The sequence below is a fragment of the Silene latifolia genome, chromosome X (genome assembly GCF_048544455.1).
Source record: "Silene latifolia isolate original U9 population chromosome X, ASM4854445v1, whole genome shotgun sequence".
Lineage (NCBI taxonomy): Eukaryota > Viridiplantae > Streptophyta > Magnoliopsida > Caryophyllales > Caryophyllaceae > Silene > Silene latifolia.
Genome location: NC_133537.1, coordinates 292,635,235 through 292,653,148, shown reverse-complemented (window position 1 = coordinate 292,653,148; position 17,914 = coordinate 292,635,235). Strand labels below are relative to the sequence as shown.

Genomic DNA, 17,914 nt, shown 5'->3' with positions numbered 1-17,914 from the left:
AGCCATGCAACCCTATTGTTTATTGTGAAGAACAATTTTTCCATGCATTGGCTCCCCAAAATCCCTCCTCTTACACGGTTTTGAGAAGACAAAAACCCATCATGGTTTTTCTATAATTTTTACCTAATAATATACAAAATGTTGTAAATTATCATTCATTCATTCACTCATCCAAAAATTAGTATTCTAGAGAGAAAAATAAATCTCTTCTTCTTCTCTCTATAAACCGAAAATATTAAGAGTATTATAATATTTTTGGGTCAATTTTACTAGATTAATATTGTACTAGTTCTCATAATATTAATCTTAATTAAGAGAAAGCTTTGGGTATTAATCCTAAGGAGAGATCCTACACTTGGATCTTGTTCTTCCATTTTAGGAAAGCTAAAGAACAAAAGAAAAGGAGATTTCTTTTGTGCCCAATAAAACCGAAATCACCAATGTAAGAACATGATTTCTCCTCTATTTTATCATATTATTTGCATGCATAAAATCCGTATTTAATTTTATGACAAATTAATTTAGACATATATGAGTATGTTAGTATGTATAAAGATCTACATTTCCTTCAATCGGTATCAAGAGCCACGGTTGTTTGCATGCAAATCGGTTAAAAGTTTTTCCGAGTTATAAGAATAACAAATAAAACTTGTAAAATTTGTGTTATTATGAGATATCACGAAATTAATCCATGCATGTTAATATTTCTGGTCCTAAAATGTTTTAGGATATTTTGGTTAATTTTTCGGATTTTTATTGTTCATATTATACAATAATGGCATTTAAATATGATTTTATGAGTAAAAATGTCATTTTTGGTCTAAAATTAGCTATACTTCGAATTTTCAGTTAATTTTTGGATATGTTGTCACATATATTATTTTGAGATAACCTGTAAAGTTTCATAATTTTTGGACTTGTTATGCTCGAAAACTGAATTTTTCATTATTAAATTCGGATTTAGGTGAAAAATAGGTTAATATGAGTTAAATTTCGAATCTGGTCATAGAAAATTAATATGTTATCACATGCAATTTTACAAGATGTGTGTAAAATAATTGGCTATAAAGAAGTCTTTTTGCATGATTTATGGATTTTTGAAGAAAAATAGCATAAATAGTGACATTATTAGTGAAAAATTAATATAACATAATCTATGACTTAGGAAAAACGTCTAATGTTGCATTTTATTATCTTTTTCAGATCTAAAATTGAAAAGTTAATGAAAATAATTTTTCCATGTTTTTATGATTATTTTATTAAAAATCGATAAACCGCAACATTGTTTTTCCGGGAAAATTTCGAAATTTTTAACCTAAGATTTTGAACATTATGAATGTCATGGTATTTCCAGAATGTTCATGAGTTTAAATTTCAAATTTTGAATTTATTTGAAATTTTGTGATTGATTTCAAGTTTAATAGCTTATTTTTGTAATTTTTGGTCCATTTATGAACAATTTTATAAAATATGGGTTAATTATGGTCAAATAATTAGTGAAGACTAAATTTTGAGTCCTAAGAGGTTAGGGTAATTAACTTATGCATAAATATGAGTTTATGTATTTTTGTGATTATAAAAATGTTGAAATCACGCAAATCCGTAAAAACCGAGTAATATACGATATTGGCTAATTAAAGGCGATTTAGCATAAAATTGGGCATGTTCATACATATTATAATGCTGCATTTTCCTTTATGATTGTCATAATTTTAATTTATGTAATTTTGAATTATGTAATTTTACTTAGTATGGCCTTAGTTTTTAATTGGTATTTCCCGAAATGTATGGGAATATCGATTCGGTTGTAATTTTTATTGTGATCTCGTATCACCGTTTTGTAATTTAATAGATTTATTTTATTTTAGTTACAAATGTATAATAGGAAATTATGTAATTTTATTCATTCCGGAGTTCCCAAAGACGGATTTCTTCAAGAATGGCGATACATAAAGACGGTGTTACCTCGAGATGCGCGCCACAACCGAAGTTCAAGGGACCAATGGAGTTGGTTTCCGAATATGTAATAGTTAAATAGTTTTTCTATTTTAGGAAAGGCCATACTAGGATTTATTTATTTTTATACTTGCATTTTATTTTATGTCACATGCATCGCTAAATCGCCATAACTAAAACATGCATCCTTATTTTATCGAGTTTATCGACCGTGTCAATTCGAATTATCGTAGTTCACCGCTTTATTTCACTTAAAACGTGATAGATAATAAATTGACATGACCTCTCGCTAAAACAATTAATTGAGACATAGCCTTACCAAATAGTAGAAACCATGAAAACCTATTTCGCGAGGGAGTGCGCTCGGCCCCACCGGGGTACAAACCTTGTTACGTAGGGGAAGTGGGTGATGAATGTTAATCCACCGAATTCATGTTGATAAGGGATGTATCGGCCACACCGTGCCCAAGTTAATATGGGTTTGGATCATGGACACATTTATTCGAAATTTGGATTGAACTCAACAAAAGTTTTTGATAAGGGATGTATCGGCCCCACCGTGCCCTTGTCGGATGTGTTTTGGGCTAAAGATAATTGTTAATGTAATATTATCGACCAAGAGTTCTAAAAGTAGAATCGATTAAACGTTAATCCACCAAGTTGTATTGATAAAGGATGAATCGGCCCCACCGTGCCTAAGTCGATATGAATTTGGGTCTTGGAATCATTTATCTAGTTGGGTAGAGGTCACTAGAAAAATGCATAAAACTTGTTTAAATCATACATTTTTACGAGTATTATTATTAAAACGACAATTGTTTTACTCCTTATATTTTGTTTTGTAGACCACTTCTTTTTCATAACAAATGGCAACACCAACACCAACTCCTAATGCCACACCTCTCGCTAGTTCGTCATGGCTCCGATCCTTTATGGATCGATGTAAACTTGAAAAGAATGGGTCAAATTTCTCCGAATGGGATGCCCAACTCAAATTAGCCGCCGAAGGTGACGACAAGCTTCGTTACCTTACCGAGGCCTCTCCACCCGAACCATCCACTAGGTCTACCGCGGCCACTAGGGAAGCATATGAGGCTTACCAAAAGGAGTCCGCCGCAATGAAAAATGTCTTAATATTTGCGATGGAGGCGGACCTCCAAAGGAGAGCCTTTAAAATGGGCAATGCTAATGAGATTTACTCCAAACTTGTGACCATGTTTTCACAAACTCCGCGGATCGTCCAATATGAGGCGGCCGCGGCATTCTTTGATCTCGACTTCAAAGAGGGCCAAAAGGTTAGCCCTCATGTGCTCAAACTCATGGAGCTTGTCGAGACCTTGAAAATTTAAAAGGTTGAAATCCCCAAAGAACTCATCGTAGATAGGATTCTACACTCCTTGTCCAAAGTCAAGGCATATGTGCAATTCCGGGTGAATTTCAACATGCTAGACAAGGATGTGTCTCTTGAGGAGTTGCACAAGTTACTTGTGCAAGCCGAGAGGGACATGGGGTTAAATGTGAACCCTCCCAAGGATGTGCTTAACATAAGCACTAAGAGTAAAGGGAAGTTTAAGAAGAATGGGAGAAAGGGCAAGAAGCTAGCTCCCACATTCACCAAAGCTAAGCCAAATGAAGCTAGCACCTCAAAAGTCAAGAAGGGTCCTCTTGATAAATGCCATTATTGTAATGGCATGGGACATTGGAAAAGAAATTGTTCCAAATACCTTGGTGATATCAAAGTGGAAAGATCACTCCAAAGAGGTAAATGACTAACCTTCTTTTATGTTTCTAAATTCAACTATGGTATTATGATGCAAAGTTGTGATAATGTATCTCCTTTTTATTGTAAATAGGGCCTCCACCAAGCAAAGACAAGGGAAAGGAAAAGCAAGCATAAGAAACCATGGAGAAGCTAAGGATAGCTTTTATGGAGCTTTGCTTTTCATTGTCTTAATTTAAGATTATGTTTTGGATTTTTAGAACTTTAAGTTTCCATGTTTGACATGGAAAGGTATTTTGGATAATGGTTTGTATTTTGGATGATGGTGACTTGGTTTGCAACCCAAGTCACCCGTTTTATCATTTATCCTTTATGTTCTAAAATTCATCTTTAAATGCTTGCACTTTGAAACATAAGATTAGTCACTTAAAGTGATCTAATAGACAAATATAATGACGGGTTTCATTATATGTCCACATGCTTAAGGCTTGTGTATGATCATTTATGAAGCGATTTTGAGTCTATGAACTCTCTTAAAGGTATGTCAATCACCAAGTACACATATATAAATCAATAACCATTAGTCTATCTATGAGATAGTTCTCCTTATACTTCAACATCATTAATTTGTGTCTCATATGCTATCTTTGAATGTTTAGTGTATTTATTCTAAAGATAGAGTGGGAGAAAAATGAGGACACAACACACAAGGCAAGATAAAATTGTGTACTTGTGTATATGAAGATATACGCAAGAGAGAATGATTTGAATGAAGGTATATTTATTCTTATAACTTATGCCGAATAGATGAGATCTATGGTCTCAAGTTAGTTCTATATGACTAAAGAGACCAAGTGTAATAATCATAAGAGAATATTCTCAAGATAACTACACGAGGAGACCAAAAGAAAGTTTTGGAAGAAAAATGACAAATGTAAAGTCTTAACAAGTTTTTGACTAAGTTTATGAAACATTTGACCAATAGTTTCAACCTTGAGATTTACTTAAGAGCCTAAATGAATCATAGTAACATACTAGTTATGATCGAGTTGCAAAGATTGATATACCGATATCTTCAATGACCAAAGTTTTAACCACGCAAATGTCATTGCTTAACCTCACTATGGAATGGTTAAACCTCCTTCCAAAAGGGTATTTGCGAAGGACGTATTCTAGACATTGTTTATATTTGAATAATGACATTACTACACATCATTATGACATGAGTGTGTTGGAGATTTAAAATCTCTTTACGTAAGGTTGAGATGAGACCACTTCAAAATAGGTATTTTGAAAGGATATGATGGAACATATATGGTTTTATCCAAATAACTTGGCAATGCAATTTATATTTCAATTCTTAATAAAAGTTTCGATTGAGAAGTCAATTTCGAAATATGTAAAATTGAGTGGGAGTTAGGAAATTCTCATGTGAAGACATGGAATTTAGTGGGAGCTATCATCCTTGAATGTATAAAACTCATTACTCATTAAGGAATGACGAGCCAATATCTTCTTCACAAAGAAGCATTTGAGTTTTCAATTCTGGATGAACATGGACTATGATGAATCCAATTACATCAAGGGATGTTGGATTAGTATTAAGAGATACACATCGTATCAACATTCACATAGGTTATTCATGTAGATGAAAATGGAATTGCCATTAGCAGTCAAGGTCGTTCATTGAACCTATGAACGGTTGATCTCTTGATTATTAGTAACTAATGTTTCCGCCATTAGAATAATCATGTACATGTCCAATTATGAATCATATGCATAAGAGCATGACGATGGATGGTAAGCCATAATAGAAACGTCATGAATTCTCAAGAAGAATCCGATGAGCGATGTCAGTGTTTGACGGAATGTTCCATTGTGTGTCAAGAGGTTGCATATATTAAAGAAAGTCCGAGCACATATGAGGATTTATGAGAATCCCAATTCTTTCAAGCCCGAAAGAGAAAATGAGAAGTATTGGAAAGATGCTTGGTTGAATAAGAGGTTATTCAAAAATAATCTTTCCTAGTTAAGCTAGGACTTGTGAGAAGTGCTAAGCTAATAATCTTGTCAATTGTTACAAGATTCTACAAAACATATACCTAGTGCATTGTGTGTGGATGGAATACTTGATCGGTACAAGTTATATCATTCATCACAAATTCGTTCGTTATGTGATAGTCGATAAGAAAGTTCTTTCAAGTTAAAGAACCGAAACCAAGGTCGGGAACCTTGATGTGTACTTGGTAAGATTCATGCTATGAGAGAGAACATGAATGTGAAGGAGATTGCAAGTGTAAGAAGTTTGAACACATGGACACATGGGATGTTAAACTTCTATTGCAATCAATAAGTGTTTACACTTATGATATACATCACAAGGTTGTAATATGATATTGACTACCCGAGTGTGATGTCGACATTTGTCGTTTGAGTTATTATTAACTCACCTTGTACATTGTTATATCCAAACGGGTTGTGGAGACAATTGAACCCCGTTAAAGTGAACATGGATTAACATTGTATTTGCCCATAGTTACTTGTATGAGGTGACGTCTCGAAGTAACTAGAGTGTGATGCGATTGATGGCAAGTTCAAGTGCCATAGAGTCATGTGAGATGACTAGTCGATCACATAGGCAGACTGTTAGGAACATTTTGTCGGGCCTAATGACCGCTTATAGAGTTCTGGCAAATTTATATAGCCTGGTCGTGGCGAGAGCTACTATAGTATTCGAATGAGTCGATTCTTTTGACTAAAGACTATTCACCTAAGATGGCACGATTTCAGATTAACTTTGATTTGTGTTACTACGACCTTCGTAAATGGGGTCAAATGGGCATATTTTGGGTTATGATGTCTGTGGCTAGTCGAAGGGAATGAGTGCGATAGGAATTGTCCACCCCTAGTCCGGGTTATAACAATATCTCAGGGCCACTCGAGGAGTAATGAACTCGAAATGCGTGGCCACGCTCGGAAGGTATCTATGATAGATAAATCTGGTCAATCGGTTATTCTCCAGATCGAGGAAACCACTCTCGATATGATCACTTGCAAGTACGACCGAAAGACACCTTGCATTGAGTGGGAGATAGTAATAGGACAAGAGAATTGGTGACGCACACTTGTCGAGGACAAGTGGGAGATTGTTGGAATATGTGTCCTCCGACAATAATGCGATCACGACTGTTGATCATGATGATCACATGTTTAAATCTCATTATAAAGAATACAATTGGGAAGTAATATTGTTATCACAACTGGTCAACATATATCGGTAATGATTGGTGACTAGAGTTTGACATTACTTGTCGTGCGACGGTGGTGATCGATTGACCCTCTAGGTCATACCTATAGGGCAACACTCTTAATTGATTATTTAATTAATCGTATAATGTTACGAGTTAATTAAATTACTTGAAAATTGACGGACGATTTTTGGAAGTAAAATTTACGTATCAAATTGAAATGTGATTAAATGAGATACGGTCTGAGTAATTGAATTGTATCATTACTCGGATGAAATTATTGTTTAAAGAAACAATCGAAATTGAATGAATTATTATAAATACAATCTGTTGTGATTTATAAATGGTAAAATATTTTGGCACAAGTAATTGTGAAATTACTAAGTCGATTTTTGTATGTGACGTATTTTTATTAATACGTTGATTTTTAATATGTTAAAAATACATAACAAATTTATGTCACATATGACATGTGACATATTGACAATTGACAAAAATAATATGGAATCCATATTATCAAGTGGGCCGAAAATTAGAGGGTTTTTAAGCTAATTATATGTTGATTGTAATTAGTGGAGGGCATGATGATTACCCTAGTCACTAGCCATGCAACCCTATTGTTTATTGTGAAGAACAATTTTTCCATGCATTGGCTCCCCAAAATCCCTCCTCTTACACGGTTTTGAGAAGACAAAAACCCATCATGGTTTTTCTATAATTTTTACCTAATAATATACAAAATGTTGTAAATTATCATTCATTCATTCACTCATCCAAAAATTAGTATTCTAGAGAGAAAAATAAATCTCTTCTTCTTCTCTCTATAAACCGAAAATATTAAGAGTATTATAATATTTTTGGGTCAATTTTACTAGATTAATATTGTACTAGTTCTCATAATATTAATCTTAATTAAGAGAAAGCTTTGGGTATTAATCCTAAGGAGAGATCCTACACTTGGATCTTGTTCTTCCATCTTAGGAAAGCTCAAGAACAAAAGAAAAGGAGATTTCTTTTGTGCCCAATAAAACCGAAATCACCAATGTAAGAACATGATTTCTCCTCTATTTTATCATATTGTTTGCATGCATAAAATCCGTATTTAATTTTATGACAAATTAATTTAGACATATATGAGTATGTTAGTATGTATAAAGATCTACATTTCCTTCATTTATGCTAAATGGAGGAGCTGTTTGCTGGAAGAGCTTCAAGCAAAGTGTTACTGCGGATTCTACAACAGAGGCTGAGTACCTTGCAGCGTCTGAGGCTGCGAAGGAAGCTGTTTGGATTAGGCAATTCATGGAGGGGCTAGGAGTAGTCCATTCCGCCAAAGATCCTATCACTCTATATTGTGATAACAGTGGAGCTATTTTTCAAGCCAAAGAGCCTAAGTCTAGTAACAAATCTAGACACATTGAAAGGAAATACCATGTAATTTGAGATTATGTGGAAAGGAAGGAAATTGACATTTGTAAGGTTGGGACAGATGACAACATTGCTGATCCTTTAACCAAGCCTTTATCAAAGGCCAAGCATGATGGTCATGTCGTCTCTATGGGATTAAGACGAGTACCAGATTTTCTTTAGATTATGGATATGTAATAATTGGATAGTGTATCTTTTATTATATATATGATAATCACATTCATTGTTTTCGTATTAATTATTTTATGAATTTTTATTTAGTGTGACTAAATTTTAATACCTTGTTTATCTGAATAAGTTGTGGAGACAATGTTGAACACTATTCAAGTGAATAAGATGAACATTGTATTTTGTCCCTAGTCACTTAATGAGGTGACGTCTCGGAGTGACTAGATTGTGAGTCGATTGATAGTTGTTCAACACCATAAGGTCATATGTGATGACTGGTCGATTACATAGGCAGAGTGTGTGACACTTTGCCGGACAGTGACCATTTAGAGAGTCCCTAAGTTCTATTATAGACGCCTGGTCGTGGCGGGGATCTCTAAGATGTTCTAATGAGTCGATTCTTTTGATCAAGACTATTATCCGAGCGGTGCGGTTTCCGAGTGACTTTGGTTTTTGTCCTAGGTCGTGCCGTGAAAGGAGGCCAAAAGAGCATTTACTAGGTCCTGGTGAGTCAGATTGTGCAATAGGATAGATAGGGCATACGAAATTGTCCACCCACGTTGGGTAACTATATCTCAAGGCCACTCGAGGAGTTAATGACTACAAATGCGTGGCCACGCTCGGAAGTAATCTGTGAGATATTTTTCCGGTCAGGTAGTCACACTCCCGATCGAGAAAACCACTCGCGATGTGTTCATGTGCAAGTGCGACCTGAAAGACACCTTGCATTGAGTGGGAGATTAAAACGAACAAGAGAATTGGTAGCGCACACCTTGTGTCGGACAAGTGGGAGATTGTTGGAGTTAGTGTCCTCCACAATAGTGCGTTAACATAATAAATCTCATTAATAGAATATCATCAGATATTTAATTATTCGATCCTCGTCAGTTGATTAACGTAAATCGATAACGGTTGGCTGACTAGAGTTTGACGTTATTGTCGTGAGACGGCGGTGATCAACTGACCCCTTTCGGTCACACCTAAAGGAACGAACCCCAATTGATAACTAATTAATTGTATGAGATACAATTCATTTAGTCCCTTGATTTATAGACTAAGAGGTTAGTCGATTATTATTAGAGAGATTTCGAGTTGCGAACTCGAGGAGCGGCAGTTATTATTTAATTATGCGATAATTAAATAATAAGTTTTGGGAAACGGGTTTTAGTTAATTAACTGTTAATTTACTAAAATTGTACTAATTAATTAATGTGATTAATATTAGTACGTAAATAATATGTGTAGTGGTACACGTATATTTACAGAGTGAATTGGACGAATTTATTATGGAAGCATTTAAACATGATACGATGTTTAAAATGAAAATTACACGGATTTGTGCGACAAATATAAAAACCAACATGGACCCGTATATGGTCATGTGGACCATGTAAAATAAGTGTAATGGATGATTACTCACATAATCATTTTTACCTTATTTTGTATATTACCATAATATATGTCTTATACTACATTTTGCATGTGATGTAAGATAAAAATATAAAACAAAAATTATCCACTAGAGCACCAACCCACCCGCCACTTCCTTTCCCAATTCTACACTCCATATATTTGGTCATTTGTTCACTCCACCTTCTTACACAATTCATTCATTTTGCATGTGAACAAAAACCTCTTCCATCTCTCTACAACATTTCTCTAGTATACAATTATTACTAAGAATAGTTAGTAATATTACTAGTATTATTATCAAGGGCACATATTAATAAGTTACTAGTTCATACTTATTAATATTGTTGGGTAGTTCTTGGGTGCTACTTGGAGGAGACTTTCTATTTGAATGTTTTTCAAGGAGGATCATCCACATCATTTTAGCTCAAGAACAAATTAGTAAGGAGAACTAATTTGTGCCCATTTTACCTCATATTCAATGTAAGGAAATTGTTTTTCCTTATACTTTGTTTTTATGCTTTCATATTTGCATGCATGTTACATAGATCACATAAACAACAATTTTTGAGAAAAATTTATTTTATTAGAGAGTCTAATATGGATCTATGATCTTTCAAGTGGTATCAGAGCTTAGGCTTGTAATTTGCATGTTGATTTTAAGCATTTTTATGAATTATGAGATAATTAGTAAAAACTCAAAAATTGTGTTAGAAGAGGTTTTAACACGAAATTTTTGGGACATGCATACCTACTGATCTCAAAAGGTTTGTGGAATTTTTTGGTGATTTGTGAAGTAATTTTGCTAATTTTAATGATTTTTGGTAGAAAACCGAGTCAAAATGTCGCATTTTAGTGAAAAATTGACTAAAATTAGTTAAATGTTGATTCGGTGCATGGCTTTTTTATGGTAGTTCATGCATGTTTTCTACTGATTGTATGCAAAAGGTTGAAGGTTGGTTCGAATTTTTGCATGTTTATTGATTTTTTGAGTTAAAAGTCGATAAAAGTCCAATTAATTAATCATAATTTCGAATTTTTGGATTCTGCCCATGATAAATTTATGTATATTTAAGAATATTATTTAAATGTCAAAAGTAATTTTGCATGTGTGTTTTCACTTTGTTTTGATGTTTATTGGTTTTAGTGGTTAAAAACCGATAAATATCGATCTTTTTCTTCACAAAATTTATCCGGAATTTTTGGGCAATTTTTATGACTTTTTGGTGTTCTTGGGAGTGTTCCAGAATACTAAAAATTTTTGTTTCAATTGTTTGGGTAATTTTTCAATGTTTTTGGATTTTTACTTAAATATTATGATTTTACCGATTAAATTAGCAAATTATCACCAAATCAAACTAATAATTTGTCATAAAATTAGTGAGGACTAATTTTGAGGTTCAAAACAGTTTGGACTATTAGTTTGGACTTACATGAGATTTAAGAGTTAATTATTGATTTTTACATGTTAAAAATCGATTAAATCCACAAAACCGAGATGGATACCAATGAATGATAGGTAGGGCGATTTTGGCATCATATTTACAGCATTTTAAGCATATTTATTTAAGTTGAATGAATGATTGTCATTTATTTAAAGTATTTATCTTTTTGTACCTAGTATGGCCTAGTTAATTTTAATCGTTATTACCCGAAATGAATGGGAATATCGATTTGTTTGTAATTAAATACGATCTCGTATCGTCGGTTTGTAATTAATTAATAGTTTTATTCATTTTATTAATTAATGTATAAATAGGAATAGCTATGTAATTCATTTGTAATAGTTATTTTACCGGCGTTTCCAAAAGAAGGATTACAACGAGACGGAGTCTATTTTTGGAAGGTGTTCCAAATCCCACAAGGAAGAGCCACTTATGGAATGAAGAGGCAAGGGACCAAGGAGTTGGTTTCCGAAATGTAATAGACTAGTTTTTTATTAACTAGGAGGCCATATTAGGATTTATTCATATGCTTACATGTTTGCTTGTTTTATTTTCGCGCATGCCAAAATCGCCACTCACATGCATTTTATTTTATTTTCGTGGTTGTCAATTCACGTCATTTAAATTCACCGAATTAATTCACTTATAAGGAATTTATGACTAAATTGACAAGATCTCTCACATAACTAAAATTGAGATTAGCCTTACCAATTAGTAACACCTATGAATCTCTTGTTCATTAGAGCCACGCTCGCCCAAGCGGGGTGTTCTCTTTTTACCTTGGATAAGTAGGGTGGTAAGCGGTTATCACACGCCAAAATTGGTTGAACTCAACGGGATATAAGACGGTCTTGTGTTCCGGGGCTAGTAGATGAATTTGAGGAAATTCGTCGACCAAGAGTTCTAGAGGTAGAATTAGTCAACGTGACTTACCGAATTTACGCAATTATGGGATGTTTCGTCCAAGCGATGCTCATTTTTGTTTAATATTTGGGTCTTGGAATCATTTATATAATTTAGTGGGAGGTCATTATATAAATGCTAAAACTTGCTAAAACATGTTTTTACAAGTAATTTTTAAAACAATGAATGTTAATTTTCCCTTTTTGTTGTAGCATTTTAATTCGCAATGGCAACTTCATCAACTCCATCGACTACTTCACTAGGCAAAGATTCATGGCTAAGGTCCGTAATGGACAAATATATTTTAAAAGATGACGGTAGTAACTTTCTTGAATGGGAATCCAACATCAAAAGTGCCGCGTTGTCCGACAATGTGCTCACTTACTTGACCGATGCTCCTCCTATCGAGCCCGGTGCAAGAGCTTCATCGGCGGTGCGGACCGCCTATGATGACTATGTGAGGATGTTGAATGATATCAAGAATGTGTTGATATGGTCAATATCGCCAAAACTCAAGCTATCATGCATTTCTTTAAATGCTTACGAGATATTCACTCGTATGATCACTATGTTTTCACAAACACCTAAAGTCCGTCAATACGATGCGGCGGCACGCTTCTTTGAAGCTAAGCTTGAAAGGGGCCAAAAGGTTGGTCCCCATGTCCTTAAAATGGTCGAATATGTTGACATCCTAGAGCGTCTAGGGTGTAAGATTCCTAAAAACTCTTGTGGTGGATCGAATCCTTCACTCACTCCCCACCAAGTTTGCCCACTTTAGGGTAAACTACAACATGAATGACATGGATAAGAGTTACCATGAAATTCATGCACTCCTCTCCCAAGCGGAGAGGGATATGGAGGCTAGTGGGAGTGAAAAGAGAGATGTTTTAACCATGAAGTTAAAGAACATGTCTCTTGGAGTCAAGAAAGGAAAGGGAAAAGAAAAGTCCCAATTCAAGAAATCGTCAAAGAAAATTGACAAGGGAAAGGGGAAGGCCGTTGTGAATGGCAATCCCAAGGCAAAAAGTGTCAAGCTCTCCGAGGCCGAATGTTTCCATTGTAATGGGAAGGGGCATTATAGGAGGAGTTGTCCCAAATACTTGGAGGATCTCAAGGAAGGGCGTGTGACGCCCATTGGTATGATTTCCTCTCTCTATGTGATAGACGTTAATTATGCTTGTACTTCCACTTGGGTACTTGATACCGGATGTGGCTCTCACCTTTGTAACCATTTGCAGGGTATAAGGGATGTGCAAGCACTAGCAAAAGGTGATGTGGATCTCCACATGGGCAATGGAGCTAGAGTAGCCGCCGTTGCCGTAGGGACCTATGTGCTCACTTTAGCTAGTGGTTTAGAGTTGTATTTAAATAAGTGTTATTTTGTACCAACTTTAACTAAGAACATCATCTCCATTTCCGCGTTAGACGCGGAAGGCTTTTGTTTTATGATTAAGGACAAGTGTTGTACTTTTTCTTTAAATGATGTGGTTTATGGCAAGGCCATTTCAATTGGAGGCATTTATGTTTTAAATGATGTTAATGACGTTTATCATATGGAAACTAAAAAGCTCAAAAGGGTGATCCAAACGAATCCTACCTTTGGCATTGTCGTTTAGGCCACATAAACGAAAGACGCATTAAGAGACTTGCTTCATCAAAAGTGCTCAAACCATTTGGTTTCGAATCTTATGGTACATGCGAGTCTTGCCTTTTAGGCAAGATGACTCGTGCACCTTTTGCGGGAAAAGGGACACGAGCTAGTGAGGTTTTGGCTCTCATACACACGGATGTGTGTGGACCATTAACCATCACCGCTAGAGGAGGTTTTCACTACTTCATTACTTTTACTGATGACTTAAGTAGATATGGGTATGTCTACTTAATGAAGAACAAAAGTGAAGCCTTTGACAAGTTCAAAGAGTTTCAGAAAGAAGTAGAGAACCAATTGGATAAAAAGATAAAGACTCTACGGTCCGACCGTGGTGGTGAGTATCTAAATATTGAATTTGATTCACACCTAAAAGATTGTGGTATAGTATCACAATGGACTCCTCCTGGCACACCGCAACTAAATGGTGTAGCCGAAAGGAGAAACCGAACTTTACTTGATATGGTTCGGTCAATGATGAGTCTAACTGAGCTTCCTAGTTCATTTTGGGGTTTTGCACTCTTGTCTGCAGTATTTTCACTAAATCGAAGCCCGACTAAAGCGGCCTATAAGACTCCATATGAGATATGGACAGGGAGAGAGTCCCTCATTTGTCATTCATGCGTATTTGGGGTTGCGAAGCGTACGTTAAGATCAAGTCGACAATAAGCTTGCACCCGTGTCGACAAATGTCTTTTGTAGGATATCCAAGGGAAACACGTGGCTATTACTTCTACAATAAACACGAGGACAAAGTGTTTGTGGCTCGTGATGCTGTCTTTCTAGAAAAGGAATTTATTTCTAGGAGACAGAGTGGGAGAAAATTTGAACTTGAAGAAGTTCGAGAGCCACAAACCGAGAATGAGGTAGAGGAGAACGTGGAGGATAGCATTCCCTCTTCCTCTGAAATGGTAATTATTCCTAGAAAGTCAAGTAGGATTTCTAATCCACCTGATCGCTACCTTGGTAACATCGAAGAGGATGGTGTTTTGTTACTTCTTGAGAGTAATGAACCCACTACCTACAAATCGGCCATGTCTAGTCCCGACTCCTCGCTTTGGCTAGAAGCCATGCGGTCCGAAATGGATTCCATGTACGAGAACCAAGTATGGGATTTGGTGGATTTACCTGAGGGAGTGCGACCTCTTCAGTGTAAATGGATATACAAAATTAAACTCGGCGTGGATAAACATGTGGATGTTTACAAAGCTAGATTGGTGGCAAAAGGTTTCACCCAAGTTCATGGTTTACACTATGATGAAACCTTCGCTCCAGTCGCTATGCTAAGGTCCATTAGGATAATCTTAGCGGTTGCCGCATTTCATGATTATGAGATTTGGCAAATGGATGTCAAAACCGCCTTCTTGAATGGGATTCTAGAAGAAGAGGTGTACATGATACAACCCGAAGGTTTTGTGGATACATCTAACCCTAAGAAGGTGTGTAAGCTCAAGAAGTCCATTTATGGTCTTAAGCAAGCATCTAGGAGTTGGAATCATCGCTTTGATCATGTCATTAAACAATACGGTTTCACTAGAAGTGTGGAAGAACCGTGTTTATACATGAAGTTTAGTGGGAGTAAGGTTTTATTCCTTGTCCTATATGTGGATGACATATTGCTCATTGGGAATGATATTCCATCGCTCACTTACGTTAAGGAGTGGCTAGGGAAACACTTCCAAATGAAGGACTTGGGAGAGGCACAACGAATCTTAGGTATCCGGATCTATAGGGATTGGTCCAAGAGGATACTAGCATTGAGTCAAGAAGCTTATATTGACAAAGTTCTTGACCGGTTCAATATGAAAGACTCCAAGAGAGGATTTCTACCTATGGGCCAAGGGATTACTTTGAGCAAGTCACAGTCTCCCTCTACCCCTAAGGAAATTGAACACATGAAGACCGTCCCTTATGCTTCCGCTTTTGGGTCTATCATGTATGCTATGATTTGCACTCGTCCCGACGTTGCGTATGCCTTGAGCATGACAAGTCGGTATCAAGCCAAGCCTGGTGAGAGTCACTGGATAGCCGTAAAGAACATCCTTAAGTACTTGAGAAGAACTAAGGATTCGTTCTTAGTGTTTGGAGGAGTAACTGAGTTGTGTGTAAGAGGTTAGACGGACGCAAGTTTCCAAACCGATCGGGATGACATGAAATCCCAATCCAGCTACGTGTTTATGCTAAATGGAGGAGCTGTTTGCTGGAAGAGCTTCAAGCAAAGTGTTACTGCGGATTCTACAACGGAGGTGAGTACCTTGCGGCGTCTCGAGGTCGCGAAGGAAGTCTGTTTGGATTAGGCAATTCATAGAGGGGCTAGGAGTAGTCCATTCCGCCAAAGATCCTATCACTCTATATTGTGATAACAGTGGAGCTATTTTTCAAGCCAAAGAGCCTAAGTCTAGTAACAAATCTAGACACATTGAAAGGAAATACCATGTAATTAGAGATTATGTGGAAAGGAAGGAAATTGACATTTGTAAGGTTGGGACAGATGACAACATTGCTGATCCTTTAACCAAGCCTTTATCAAAGGCCAAGCATGATGGTCATGTCGTCTCTATGGGATTAAGACGAGTACCAGATTTTCTTTAGATTATGGATATGTAATAATTGGATAGTGTATCTTTTATTATATATATGATAATCACATTCATTGTTTTCGTATTAATTCTTTTATGAATTTTTATTTAGTGTGACTAAATTTTAATACCTTGTTTATCTGAATAAATTGTGGAGACAATGTTGAACACTATTCAAGTGAATAAGATGAACATTGTATTTTGTCCCTAGTCACTTAATGAGGTGACGTCTCGGAGTGACTAGATTGTGAGTCGATTGATGGTTGTTCAACACCATAAGGTCATATGTGATGACTGGTCGATTACATAGGCAGAGTGTGTGACACTTTGCCGGACAGTGACCATTTAGAGAGTCCCTAAGTTCTATTATAGACGCCTGGTCGTGGCGGGATCTCTAAGATGTTCTAATGAGTCGATTTTTTTTGACTGAGACTATTATCGAGCGGTGCGGTTTACGAGTGACTTTGGTTTTTGTCCTAGGTCGTGCCGTGAAAAGAGGCCAAAAGGGCATTTACTAGGTCATGGTGAGCTGTATTGTGCAATAGGATAGATAGGGCATACAGAAATTGTCCACCCACGTTGGGTAACTATATCTCAAGGCCACTCGAGGAGTTAATGACTACAAATGCGTGGCCACGCTCGGAAGTAATCTGTGAGATATTTTTCCGGTCAGGTAGTCACACTCCCGATCGAGAAAACCACTCGCGATGTGTTCATGTGCAAGTGCGACCTGAAAGACACCTTGCATTGAGTGGGAGATTAAAACGGACAAGAGAATTGGTAGCGCACACCTTGTGTCGGACAAGTGGGAGATTGTTGGAGTTAGTGTCCTCCACAATAGTGCGTTGACATAATAAATCTCATTAATAGAATATCATCAGATATTTAATTATTCGATCCTCGTCAGTTGATTAACGTAAATCGATAACGGTTGGCTGACTAGAGTTTGACGTTATTGTCGTGAGACGGCGGTGATCAACTGACCCCTTTCGGTCACACCTAAAGGAACGAACCCCAATTGATAACTAATTAATTGTATGAGATACAATTCATTTAGTTCCTTGATTTATAGACTAAGAGGTTAGTCGATTATTATTAGAGAGATTTCGAGTTGCGAACTCGAGGAGCGGCAGTTATTATTTAATTATGCGATAATTAAATAATAAGTTTTGGGAAACGGGTTTTAGTTAATTAACTGTTAATTTACTAAAATTGTACTAATTGATTAATGTGATTAATATTAGTACGTAAATAATATGTGTAGTGGTACACGTATATTTACGGAGTGAATTGGACGAATTTATTATGGAAGCATTTAAACATGATACGATGTTTAAAATGAAAATTACACGGATTTGTGCGACAAATATAAAAACCAACATGGACCCGTATATGGTCATGTGGACCGT

The 17,914-nt window shown here is 36.0% G+C and overlaps 1 long non-coding RNA gene across 1 annotated transcript; it reads left to right on the top strand.

The window, feature by feature from the left end:
* The first annotated feature begins 10,060 nt into the window (after positions 1–10,060).
* On the top strand, positions 10,061–13,772 carry LOC141621867 (uncharacterized). The gene is made up of 3 exons (XR_012532743.1): positions 10,061–10,413; positions 12,491–13,415; positions 13,517–13,772. It is a non-coding gene; the product is annotated as an uncharacterized LOC141621867 (long non-coding RNA).
* The last annotated feature ends 4,142 nt before the right edge of the window (positions 13,773–17,914 follow it).